This window comes from Lactuca saligna, chromosome 5 (genome assembly GCF_052625555.1).
Source record: "Lactuca saligna cultivar CGN05327 chromosome 5, ASM5262555v1, whole genome shotgun sequence".
Taxonomy (NCBI): Eukaryota; Viridiplantae; Streptophyta; class Magnoliopsida; order Asterales; family Asteraceae; genus Lactuca; species Lactuca saligna.
This window is the reverse complement of record NC_136421.1, coordinates 301,654,394-301,668,911: the sequence shown is the minus strand read 5'-3', so window position 1 is coordinate 301,668,911 and position 14,518 is coordinate 301,654,394.

Here is a 14,518-nt window from a genome sequence, read left to right as displayed (position 1 = left end):
TTCTAAAATTTCTCTGATTTGGTTTTAGTTAGTGATGTGTTGGTAAATTGATTCTTATGGTTTAGGTATTTATGTAGGATCTCTCACAGTTTGGGATATTTTAGAATGGCATTCCACCTTCATGATAAACAATTAATGATGTTTGATGTAAAACTTGGCCAATAAATAAATCATGTGTTAGATATGAGACAAAGATTATGAGTTTTTAAGTTATTTTTCAGTCGTAATAGAACTTCTTACTTAGAGACTAATGATGAACAACTTGAGTTACCCGACTTTGATGTCTCTTACTTCTCTTTACTGATAAGAAAAATGGAAGTTATATGTTGGATTATGTGTCTAAGCAGATAATGAAATTAGTATAATCTTAAATTATTAGCATAGTCATTTTGAGTTGCTCTCAAACCTGATAATTGGTTGGAATTTTTTTAGAGAGAGAGAGAGATTGATTTAGTGATTTGTTATATGATTAATAAATTAATTAGAAGTCAAGATAAATGATTTATTAATATATTATGAGAATAATATATTAATTAGAAATGATATTATTTAATTAAGAATTAATCTGTATAAATTTTAAATTAATTTTAGGATTAATTAGATTAATTAAAAATAAAATGACCAAAAGTGATAATGTTCAAAAGTTGAACCTTAACCAATTCTAGAACCTCTCAAGAGGGAGCGGTTCTAAAGAGGGATTTTAGAGTTTTTTTTTGGGCTTCAAGGAAGCTTAGATTGTCTTAGGGATGAAGAAATAGGATAAGTGTTATCTAAAATAAAACATGTCTTATCTACAACCTTCCTAACACCTATATAAACCCATAAGGGTTTAGATTTTTGGATTCATCATTCCAAAAACATCAAATTGAAAATACTCATTCTCATTGTAACGTCCGTGTTTTTGAGCTTGCCATTTTCAGCAATGTAATAGTATAGGTTAAACTTTGTAACCCAATTTGAAATAATAAGAATGTATTATTTGAGTATTATGTGTTTCATGTTTAATTGTTTAATCATGTGATATGATTAATTAAGAATAAAATGAGCTTCAAAATCTAAGTGTAAAATAAACTCGATATCATTGGATAATGTTGTAGTAGTTGAAACGAGGTTTCCGAATATATATAGAACGCACAAATCTGACTTCGTATGAGGAAGTTATGATTTTATGAAGTTTCGACTTGGCGGTATGCAACCCGAATACTCGATTTGAGATCGAGCGCTTTTTTAGCCGAAACAATCTAAACGAAAATCGAAGATCTCGTTGTTAGTAGCGAAACGATGAAAAGTTAGGCGAGAACGGACGTCGGACGAAGAAGTTATGAATTTATAACGAAGTTTTTCTGTCCCGGCCTCCTAAAAATAAATAATAAAAATAAAGTCAAAATTAGCCGACAGAGTCTAAACGAAAGTTGTAGAGCGTGGTCTCACCTACGCGTGAATATAAAGAACGTCGAAAACGGAGTTCGTATGAAGAAGATATCAAATTTCAAAGTTTATTAAATAATTAATATTTAAATTTATTTATTATATCCGATATTATCCGAAGGGGAGTCACCGAACTCATCCAAAGTACGCCCAGTGTACCACTCGAGTGTTCGGAGTTCGTATGCGATGGCGTAGAGGGCCGATGACGCACGCAGTGATGCCTCCGGAGGAGTACGCCCCGCGTACCTCGAAGTTACACCCAGCGTACTTCCGATGATCAGCCCTATAAAAGAGGATGCGAAGCCAACTTCTTTCTTTTACAAACTCTTCCTTTTTCTCTCATCTTTTGCCTCGTTTAGCGTGCTATTTATACCCCAAAGCCTCGGTAATTTTCCCAAGCCCAGAAGCAAGATCCGAAGCCCCAAGGATCTCGAAGAGCGTTATTCCCGAGCCGAAGCCTTGCCCGCGAGGAACCTGGTTTTTGTGAAGATCATCCAGATCTACGGAGAAACACTACTTTTGCAAGCCGTAGTGCTGCCCGATCATCTTCTGATCAAGTGAGTGTGTAGTCATTTTCTTCCAACACAATATTATGAAGTATTTTATATAAAATACGTGTTATGTGTATATATTTTGTTGTTATACGTGTGATTGTATATTCACTCTCTTCTATCTCATAGATCTGATTTATTCTCTATGAAATACGTGATATGTGTGTGTGCCTCACATGTTATGTGGAATATGTATTGATAAAAGCATGTTATACAGGTTTTTAAACTATGTATAAAAATGTAATTTTTTATCTACTAATATGTTGGGTATAACATGGATAGATAATTGGTGTGTAATAAACAGATGAGAGGTCTCGGTGTTGTTGGTGTTATTCTAGTCATTCAGCAGAGTCTGGATGACGACCACGGACTATTCTAGACTGTCCTGTGGAACACTAGCAGGCTCATAACCTGTAGGTATTGTGAACGACGTGTTCACCGGTGTACTCTACCCCCCACATGGTTGCCTTTAGGACACTTATTGTTGAGGAAGCCCCTCTGCAGTAATGTTCGTCCCGATGAAAATCCTGAATTAGGTTCCTTATAATAGATGTTATTTTTAGGGACGTAAAGTGAGGATAACGGGAATGGATAATCGGGTTTATTGTTGATTGTTAAATTAAATATTTATTGTGGATTGAAAACCACATATGCTCACCAGGCTCCCAAGTCTGACCCACTCAGTTTATTTGTATTACAGGAAGTGGCGCAAGAGCTTAAGATGGATGAATCATCGAGTTGTTCTGTTTACAAGTCCGTATATGTATATATTTGTTGAATGACTTGTAATGTTATCGTTTATGCTTTATGATCTGTATCGGAACATGACATCCCGATTTTTGATTATGAAATGAAATTATATTTCTTTATGAAATGTTTTGATAAATATCTATTTTATCATGTTTTGTTTTTGGGAACAAATTTCGCATCTCTTTTAAAATTAAAAGGATTTACTCTGAAATTATTTTAAAAATCATAAATGAAATTGTTTTTTTCTGGTCGAGATTTTGGGGATGTCACACTCATCCTTTCTCCTCTTTAGCTCCCAACTGCTAGGCTTTAAGTGTGAGTCATTAGAGGTACAAGACTTATAGTACTTGCTTTCTAAAGACCATCAAGAATGAATATTGGTTTATTTGCTATAGTAAACTAAACGTATGTAATTTATAATATCCATTTATTAATTTCAAAAATAGCAATGTACTTTTAGAGTTCATGATATTTAATTGTTTGTTGAAAATCATAATAATAATATAGATCTTTTACGCTGCATGTGAACTTAGGGTTTAAGTTTTTCCGCCAAAGATTTTTGTAACGTGTATAACCCATGAGTATATTCATAAAAATCTCATATAATGTATTTTTTTCTATTTCACATTTGACCTTCCAAGTTCATAAAGTTTCAGATTAAATTTTTTTAAACGTTCACTTGGAATTTGGTTTATTGTATATATTAAAATTTCACCCTACTCTTTATCTTGATAAGATAATCCATAATTTTTTATATATATAAAATTGTCATGTTTTCTATTTTGTGTTTTCATTTATTTGTTTATGTATTTATTTATTTTATTATGTATACCTCGAACCAATATATCTTCCTTCTTTTTTTATTTTTTATATTATTAAGTGTATAAAATTGCCAACAAGTTTCATATTCAGGCTTTGACAATTATACAAGCGACATGCAATTTGGAACCATTTTATGATGTTTCCAAATACACCCCTCGAAGTTTGGAAATAGTGTCTCCAAAGCTATTATACTAAATGGTAGATATAAAGTTATTCTTTTACCAGTAACTATTTTTTAAACGGGCTATATTCTCAAATGTTTTTTTTTCTTAACCTCCTTGGCATGTTTCCTCGGTGCTCGGTTAGCAATTATAAACCTGAAGATCAATCAAAGTCGTCTACCTCAGATGACTCTTCAATGCATCATGAGCCTCATGACAAGGTAGTGTATGAGCATACCATTTATAACACTCCTTGTTCCATAACTAAAACAAGGAAATCTTAAATCAAATAATCAAAGTTATTCAGATTCTTCAGTTGAAAAAGATATCAAAATCTAATACTAAAGGAAAGAATCCAATAATCAAAGTTTGTTATCAATGTGGTGATGCTTCTCACAGAGTCAGCGAGTGCACCTTTGAAAATAATTTTGTTCGCACTGACAACATTATGACTTGCAATGATAAATGGATAAAAAAGGAAAACTCATACAACTGTCTCCCTGATGATTGTTATAGTATCTTTTCTTGAGTGACCCATTGCAAGTGGGTCAGTGTATATTGTTACGTCCCAAAATTAAGACTAAAAATTTCAATTTTTTAAATTAATAAAACCATTATCTAAAACATCATAGAAACCATAGTGAATCAGAGCGTATCAATAAACATCCAAGCACATTAGAGTAATATAAGATGTGGAATCACATGGTGTGTGCACTGCAATCATCACGGGCTCTTTCCCTTCGAACCATAAGTACCTAAAACATATACTGAAAATTGTAAGCACAAAGTTTAGTGAATTCCCCAAAATATCACATACCATACGTATCAAACATATAATGGGTCCCATCCGACGTCGAGCCCCACTCGGAACATATATGTCAGTCATTAGGCCCTACCTGGCATCGAACCCCACCCGATATACACACAACACATAAACACACGCAAAAAATCACAAAAGATAAATAACATACAATATAATCATCAGTCCCCGCCCGGTAAACATATCAGACAACATACATGCAAAGTCACACAAACAACTAGCATCCTAATCATAATAAACAATGGACCGGCATTGGTGCCTTCAACATGCTAAACATAGCGAGGAAAGTCACGTCAAACTGGTAAATCTCTCAAACAAAATATCGTCTGTTGATCCGAAAAATCCCCGCACCATCATCATCAATAATATCCAGTTAGTAATTGGATCTCAACCCATAATCAAGAATCTAAATTACTTGCCCAACATCCAGGGTAAAAAACCATTTTACCATTTTCTTACTTGGCCCAAAACCAATGCCCAACCCATTTACTCAATTGACCAAATTCATAAATGGCATCACAGGCCTATTATTGTCCAACTTTCTAATTGGTCCCAAATCATCATGGATCTAATCCCAAAACCTTGTAGTTTATCCATGGCCCAAGGTCAGAAGTTTAATGGCCTAACAAGGCCCAAACCCTAAAATCTCAAATAACCCCGAGTCCAAAAGGCCCAAACGAAGAAAGCCCACTTAATCATACGAAAGATCACAGGAGTCTGCTCAAGTATGTTGTAGGTAATATTAGATAAAATGAACTCCCGCGTATGATCATCCAATTGTCCGACTCCAGAACCCGATCCAGAACCCTCACAACACCAGAACCATTAACTAGTATTCCTCGAAGGGTCATAATACTGAAAATAGACCATTCAAACCATCAGAACACGCATAAATAAATATTGAGGAATCTCATACGCTGCAAGCTTCCTGGTATCATCGCAACTCTCCTTGGCTCGAGTACGAATCCTCTGCTTCTAGTAGTACGTGCCCATACTACCTTTCACATCTATCCATACTTTCCTCAAGGATTGTTGTGAATCCTCCAAGACACTACTTATCTATATATATAATCTTCTATAAGACAAGGCTCCCAACACTAAAACTCTTCATAGGCATCTCATAGGGCAATCACCACACCACTCTCCGACATCAGCAACAAAAGGATATCCCACCAACTCCCTCTAACTAGCTCACGTATACAATTACATATTAACGACACCATACAATTCTTCGAATGATTGGATTCGCAACATTCGAATGGATTTGCGATATGTGACATCCCCATAAAAAAAGACCGATTCTGTTTATGCTTTATAAAAATCAGAGTACCTCTTTTAATAAAAATGTTGCGGAATTTGTTCCCAGTAAAACATGATAAATACGTTATCAAATCATTTCCGAAGAAAAGTATTTTAAATTCGTTTTAAAACATTTGGTATGTCATCGTCAATACAGAAACATAAGCATAAACAGAACTTACATTTATTTACACTAGTGATTTACATCTCTTTAATCTTCCAGTGTAATGTGACTTCATCTCAACACCTGTAATATAAATAAAACTGAGTGAGTCAGGTTGGGAAACCTGGTGCGTACATAGGATTTTCAACCCACAATAATATAATTATTATGTTTAAACAATCAAACAATCGACCCAATTACCCGTCCCCATTATATTCTTTACTCTTAAGGATCTATCCTAAGAGTCATATATCCCGCATTCGTTCATTCTGAAGTCCTTTGCTTCAAGAGTTATAGGACTAGCACTAAATCCATAGCTGCAAATGCTCGTTCGTAAAGCACTAATTCCATAGCTGATGAGTACTAAATCAATAACTACCAGTGTTTATCTAATACGTACTAAGTCCATATATACCAATTCCTAACAAGTACTAAGTCCATAGTTATCAGTGTTTGTCCAATAGGCACTAAGTCCATAGTTGCCGATGTTATTTGTTAGGCACTAAGTCTATAGCTGTCAATGTTTACTCACATCATCTTTTATCTCTCATCATTCATCTACCCATCTCATACCCAACATACTTGTATATTTAAAATACGTATACAGTTCAAATCATTTAAAACGTGTATAAAAAAAACGTTCATCGAACATAGACAACAAATATTCAGATAATATGCACACATAGCACGTAGTTTATATAAAATACTTCATATATATGTGTAAGATGAAAGTAACTATGCACTCACCTAAGAAGGTGGTGACTCGGTACTCGGACAGCGCTTCGTTTACTTTAAAATAATTTCCTTCGACGAAACCTAGTATTATTACCACTAGATTTTAGTCTAATATTTACCGTGACTAATTATTAGTCTTATTATTATTATATAAGCGTTTAAACAATACTTTCCAACCACTATGTACAGACAGAGACCAGACATAAAACACCGGAGGGCAGGACCATTTTAACGTATAACACTTCTGAAATCCAATAACCCTATGCGGCCCTTTAAACCAGATTCTCCGTACCGCGAGTAGTTAAAAAGATATTATAACGACACTTATATAAGTCATAATAATAACTCAAATATTTATTATAAATTTATAATAACAATATTAATTTTAAATATAAATATTTAAAATAGGGTAAGCATAACTTACTTACAATGGGATTTTAGCTAAGAGTCGGGCTCTGCAGGGGCAGAACTTCGTCGCTTAATCTTTCTAAGAAAGATTCGTGCAGCGCTTCAGCGCTCACCTTACTATACTAAAACTACAGAAAGAGAAGTTGAATCGTGAGGGATCGAAATGCTCGGGGGATAAGGAGATAAAGACTCTTGAATCAAGAGAATGGTGTAAGAAATATGAGAGCCCAAGGCTCTTATTTATACTAACTGAATTTTCAAAAACTACCCTCCATAATTACTTAATGACATTTTAGTTATATAAACAACTAAACACTCTGTATAATACTATTTTAAATGGATTTAATGATATTTGTACTAAACTAATGTCCAAATAACTCAACATTAGTCTTATAATGACCGCATCGTCGATACATTTCTAATGATATATACATATGTATATATATGTGTACGTATATATGATTTATACTTTATTTTAATACGTAAATATGTTATTATAATTTGTAACTCATTCATACAAACTCCGTTTTTGATGTTTTTATATCCACACGTAAGTGGAGACGTACTCTACAACTTTCGTTTAGACTCCGTTGGCTACTTTTGACTTTATTTTTATAGTTATATTTTTAACCGGCTGGGACAAGATTGGTATATTAAAATCTCATAACTTCTTCATCCGATGTCCATCTTCGTCTGTCTTTTTATCGTTATGCTACTAATAACAAGATCTTCGATTCCCGTTTAGGTTGTGTCGGCTAAAAACCGCTCGATCTAATACTCTAACTTCGGGCTGTACACCAATAAGCTGAAACTTCTAAAAATCATAACTTCCTCATACGGAGTCAGATTTGGGCGTTCTTTTTATGGGCGCTCTCAGGTTAACATATTCTACGACTTTCATTTAGATTACTAAGTCTAAAAGAAGCTCTATCATAAAGTCACTATTTACATCTTCGTGGTGTCGTGTCGGTTTCGTCGCTAAACTTCGACGAGTCATAACTTCTTCGTTATAACTCGGATTTCGGTGCTCTTTATATGTACGGAACCCATGAGACATATTCTACAACTTGGTTAAGATTATTTATTCTAAATAATCTTTTGTCGAAAAGTCATTTTCGACCCTTATTATCTCTAATTTGACTAGCTTGGATCTTCGGGCGTTACACGATATGATGAGAAAGAATACGTCCTCAACAAAGAACTCAAAGAGATAGATGAAACCAACGCTACTCCTGGATATTTGGTTGGGTATAGGGCTCACGAAAAGGACGCGACAAAGGTGTCGTGTATTATGGTGGTCACTATGACTCCTGAGCTACAACAATTCTATGAGGACTATTGGCCTTACGAGATGTGACAATACTTGATGGAAAAGTACCATCAAAGTGCGTTTCAAGAAATGTACGAGATTGTTACCTCATTCATAACAACCAAAATGTGGGATGGAGAGTCCATCACAACCCACTTGCAAAGAATGCAAAGGTATGTGGATCGTTTGCTCAAGTTGAATGTTAACCTTGATGAAGAGTTGGCTATTGATATAGTCCTACACTATTTACCTCCTTGCTATGATCAGTTCAAGATGACTTATCATATAAGCAATGAGGAAGTCACTTTAAGCAAATTTCAAGGTTTGTTGAGAACTGTTGAAATTGGATTGAATGGAAAGGGTGTCGAGTCCACTCCTGCTGCTGCTGCTGCCCCAGTCTTAGCTATTGGACATAGAAAGGGGAAAAGGAGGAAAGCTCCCTCTAAGAACCACAAGGGAAAGTCCCATGATGGATGTTCTTCCAATGGATCCAAAGAAGTAGGGACGTGGAACATGGGAAGATGAAATTGGTTATGGGTAATAGGAAGTCGTCTCCTCTTACTGTCACACCCCCGAACCGGACGGTGGAAACGTCTGAATGCTCGCGTGGCTTAAATTGAAGTATCATCACAATGAATATATATATATATATATATATATATATATATATATATATATATATATATATATATATATGAAACATAACATAAACATAACCATGCATTAATACATTACAACTGACATTGTTCACATCAAGTATACTGTCTAAATATTACATATCCATAGCATAAATTGTTTGAGAGTTTTCAAAACATAACATCCTAACACACTTGGTATTGTTCTTCAGTTTATATATTACCTGAGAATACAAGTTATTTTGAAAACGTCAACTTATAGAATGTTGGTGAGTTCATAAGCAGGTTTGATATGAAAATGTTTTGTGTAGTTTATAAAACCCAGAAAATCCGATATTTTCTGAAACGACAATTGTTTATACAAAAAGTGTGAAGATCCATAGGTATATGCATGAATGATTTCAAAACGTGTATAAATGAGAAGTTTTGAATTATAGTTATTGAAAGTACAAGTGAATAATGTTGATTTCCCCAGAAAACCTGACATTTTCTTGATAAAATAGTATGATCGTTTTGTATTATTGTATCGTCACATCGAATGAATATGATTTCCCCTGATTACTAAGATGATATTGGATTTCTATGTGTGTCGTTATAACCATGCATGATAATGACTAGTTCGTCTGTCTTGGCATTCTGTTGAACGCCGGAATTGATCTTAAGATTTTGTCACCCTAGACTGGCTGAGTCTAAATGTAGCGAACAACTTAGGTGCGGGGGAGTCACCCCCGTATAGATCTATACACAAACTCTCGCTCTCCCTCCAGGAGACTTTGATTATAACTACAAACTACGACCGACACTTATTGGTGTCGCTCGTTATTACTCACTTAATCCAAATGAATTTAATTAACCTTGATTAACAACCTGATATTTGTTTACTTGAATATATGGTAATCCTAACAAACGAGGAGAAAAGGACCACGAGGTCCTACTAATCACGTATGTTATTTAAGGCTGTCGAGTATACGAAGGGCGCGTTGGCCTATTTCGCATATGATTTATTTGGACCTTACTAGCAATGCTAACGGGCCATTGAGGTCCAATAGCATGTAAAATCCATTGAGGGTCCCCTTAAGCATGTAATTGGGTCACAGGAGGCCCAATAAACATGTATTATCTATGTTAGGCCCAAAAGTCATGTTAATGGGTCACGAAGGCCCACGAGGCATGATTAAAATCTTTAAAGCCCAACAGTTTGAATGTTTACTTGTTTTGTATAGTATAAAAGCCGGGAATTCTGTTTGAACAATTGTTGAGTCGCAAAGTCACAACGTTTGTCGATTGTTTTATAACGATATTTAGATTTATGAAAATATATGTATATTTTTCATTCTAAATTCATGGGTTATAATTTTTTTTATTGTTGACCCATATATCTTAATAGTAAAATATTTGATTCAAAAATATTGGTTTGACCTATTCAACCATTCTTTTAATAAAAATGACAATTTTTTTTTCCTTTTTTATGAAAAGAAATGATATTTTAGGTCCTTAAACAAATATTTCTTGACATTTTAGCCCAAAGACTTGTTTAGATAAGGTGTTCGCCCAAGATTTATTTTTTGGACAGATTTATTCCTTTAAATAAGAAGTTTTGCACTTGAAGTCCAATCTTTTGCAAATTTTACAATTTTAGCCCAAAAGCCAAAAACTTTGCAATTTTAGTCCTATCTGATAAATAAGACATTTTTAATCCCTGAAACATGTTTATTTGCGTTTTTAACCCTTTTTTGAGAAAATTACAATTTCAGCCTCTTAAAATATATTTTTCACAATTTTTGGGCCTAAAGGCCGAAAAGCCCAAAGTTTAGCCCATTAAGCTAAAAGTTACACTTTTAGTCCTTTGAAAGTCAAGATTTTTTATAATAACTCATATTTTAACTGATTTAACCTTTTTGACCCTTATAGAACCATAATGACATCTATTTCTCATTTTTTGCTTATTTGTAAAAAATGGTTCATAATTTAGATTTGTGTTTTGTTTTGCTTGTTTTGAATTCATATACTACTTTGGTCTTGATAATAAAAGGTATAAGATGTCTTAAAACACATATATCCTTACCATGGTTAAGGATCTCGAATAAATCATGATTTTTCACACATATTTATCAAATAAGTTCAAGAAATCACACATATCGTGCAAAAACACATAAATCTACACATTTTTATTGTATTCTCCCCCATAAAACATGTGAAAACCGAAAATAGAGGGTTATAAACTCACCTTGGGTTTGATGTTCACGGTTTTGAAGAACAAAGGATGAAAGTGATGAGATCTTTCGGCCTAACAAGCTTCTTTAGAAGTCTTTGGGCTTGGATTGCTTCTAAGAAGTATGCTCGTGACTTTGAATGAGTTAAAAGATGATTATTTATGAGATATAGAAGTTAAACTTTGGGAAGTGAAAACTTACCAAAGATTTGTGTTATGAGTGAAAGATCTTTTTGGCATGTAAGCAAGTCTCGAAATTTTGAAGGAATAATGTAGATGTTCTTGTGAGAATTTGATAGTATTGGAATGGAGTTTGGTATGTGTGTGTTACTACCTTCAGTCGTGAGTGATAAGAAGAGAATGGATAGGAAATAAAGGATTGAAGTGACAAATGTGGATGTATGTTGGACCATGCACATTTATTTGATGTATAATAAGAAGGTGGCACATAAAATTCAACCCTTCTTATTCTTCTGTTTTTTTATTTGGGCTGAGAGGGAGAGATAAGAGAAAGGATTAGGGCCTTTAGTGCTTGAGTCCTATAATGTGAATCCCAAATTGATGTTTTTCGGCCGATTGGGCCCTAAAGAGGTTTTACGGCCCAATTTGCATCAAAGAATGAGTTTTATGGCCCATTGGGGCTTATTGGATTTGTTATGGCCCAATAAGGCCCATTAAGGTAAACTAATTCATTTTGGATTCCTTATGGCCCAAAATGTTATGTTTTATGAAAGTGGGTCCAATTAGGGCCCATTCAAGGGTCATAAGCCCGAAATAGTCAAATTGGAAGCTTATTGGTCCATTAGGCCTAATAAGAAAATCATATTCCATAATGGACTTAAACCATGATTTTTAGGGTTTCCAGTCTTTTGTTGACCATTCGAAGTGTTTGTACATAGTGTTTGATGAAATTTTATTGTCATTGGATAAGCATCATACATGCTTTCAGGTTTTAGTTACAATGTTATCCTTGTTAAGTGTTTACAAAGCATCAGAATTCCTAGTTGTGACAATTACCATGATCGGAGTTTACTCTTTAGTGCTTAATAATGGGTTAGGGTTAGATTTGAATGAATGTTGTTACTCGTCAGAGACGACAAGGAATATTATTTCTTTTCATGGTTTGTACAGACAATGTTTTAGATTTTCATTTAAGAATGAAACTGGTTTTATTAATGCTTATTATAATGGTTTGTTTTATTTTGAATAATTGCCTTGTAATGGTGTATATGAAACTATGATTGTTGTAGATAACTTAGGAAATAATGTGTTGCATATCGATTCGTCTAATGGTTTAGACAAGGCATGCTTGTGGCATTGTCATCTTGGACATGTCAACAAGAAGCTCATAGCCCAACTCCAAAAAGATGGAGTCTTAAAGTCATTTGACCTAAAGTCATATGACACACGCGAATGTTGTTTACTTGGAATGATGATTGAATCACATTTCACTGGTACTTGTGAGAAAGACAAATGACTATTGGATCTCATACACACAAATGTGTGTGGGCCCTTCAAATCCACCACAAGGGATGCAAACCGCTTATATCTGACTTTCACCGATGATTATAGCAGATATGTATATATTTACTTAATCAAGCACAATTCAGGAGCATTTAAAAAATTAAAAGAGTTTAAGAAAGAGGTGGAGAATCAATTGGGCATGAAGACAAAGATGCTCAGATCCGATAGGGGTGGTAAGTATCTTAGTACCAAGTTCCATGACTATCTTAAGGAATGTGGAGTTGTTTCAAAATTGACGCCACCTAGGACACCACAACTTAATGATGTGGCTGGGAGGCGCAATCGAACCTTGTTAGACATGGCTCGTTCCATGATGAGTCGAGCTTCGCTATCAATCTCATTATGGGGGTATGCCTTAGAGACTACCGCTCATATCCTTAATCTAGTCCCAATTAAGATGGTTGCCAAAACACCTCACGAGATGTAGACATGGAAGGTTCTCTCGTTGGCACATATCAAGGTTTGGGGTTATGAAGCTTTTATAAGACGAGAGACTTACGACAAGTTTGAACCTCGAAGTGAGCGGTGTATTTTTCGTTGGCTACCCACATAAATGTTTTGGATACCTTTTCTACAAATCTAGTGATAACATGGTCTTCATAGCAATGAGAGGGGTTTTCCGTGAAAGATAGTTGATATGCTAAGAGGACAGTGGGAGGCAAATTGATATTAAAGAGCTTTAAGAGTCAAGCGATGAAGGAACCCCTAACACTAGCACTTAACCTGAGGAAGCGATTTCCTGTTGAACCAATTGATAGGTCATTACCTCTTAGACGTTCCTCTCAAGTTAGAATGGCACCAAAGTTTTATGGTTTTCATATTACTACCGAAGGTGATACGCTTATTAGTGATAATACATTGGTAAATTTGGATGAGCCTACTAACTCCAAGGAAGCCATGACGGGACCCGAGTCTGCTACATGGAAAGAGCCAATGAAGAGCGAGACCCAGTCCATGTATGCCAATTAAGTCTGGAACTTGGTTGACAATGTACCACAATGTACCAGGTCGAAAGACAGTTGGGTGCAAATAGATCTTCAAGAAGAAGATAATCATGTATGGAAATGTGCACACGTTAAAGGCATGACTGGTTGCAAAAGGGCTTCACTCAAACCCAAAAGGTTGACTATGATGAGACCTTCTCACCAGTGGCCAAGATCAAGTTTATTAGGGTTATGCTAGCTATCACTACGTTTCATGATTATGAAATCTGGCAGATATATGTCAAAACCACTTTCCTTAATGGGAAGTTGACTGAATATGTTTACATGTGTCAGCCAGAGGGTTTTGTGGATGCTAAATACCCCAGTAGAGTGTGCAAGTTTGAGAAATCCATTTATGGATTAAAGCAAGCGTCTCACAGATGAAATATTTGCTTTAACAAGAAAGTTAAAGAGTTTGGTTTCTCTAAAAGTGAGGGTGAGTCCTGTGTATATGTCAAGGATAGTAGGAGTATAGTTAGCTTTCTAGTATTGTATGTCGATGATATATTGCTTATAGGAAATGACGTTCCAACCTTGCAGGAAGTAAAGTCTTGGATTGGGAAGTGTTTCACTATGAAGGATCTAAGGGAAGCTGCTTACATTATGGGGATAAGGATCTTGAGAAATATGAGTAGAAGACTAATTCGACTTAGTCAAAGTACTTACTTGGACAATGTGTTGAAACGTTTTAGCATGGAAAATTCCAAGAAATATGAGT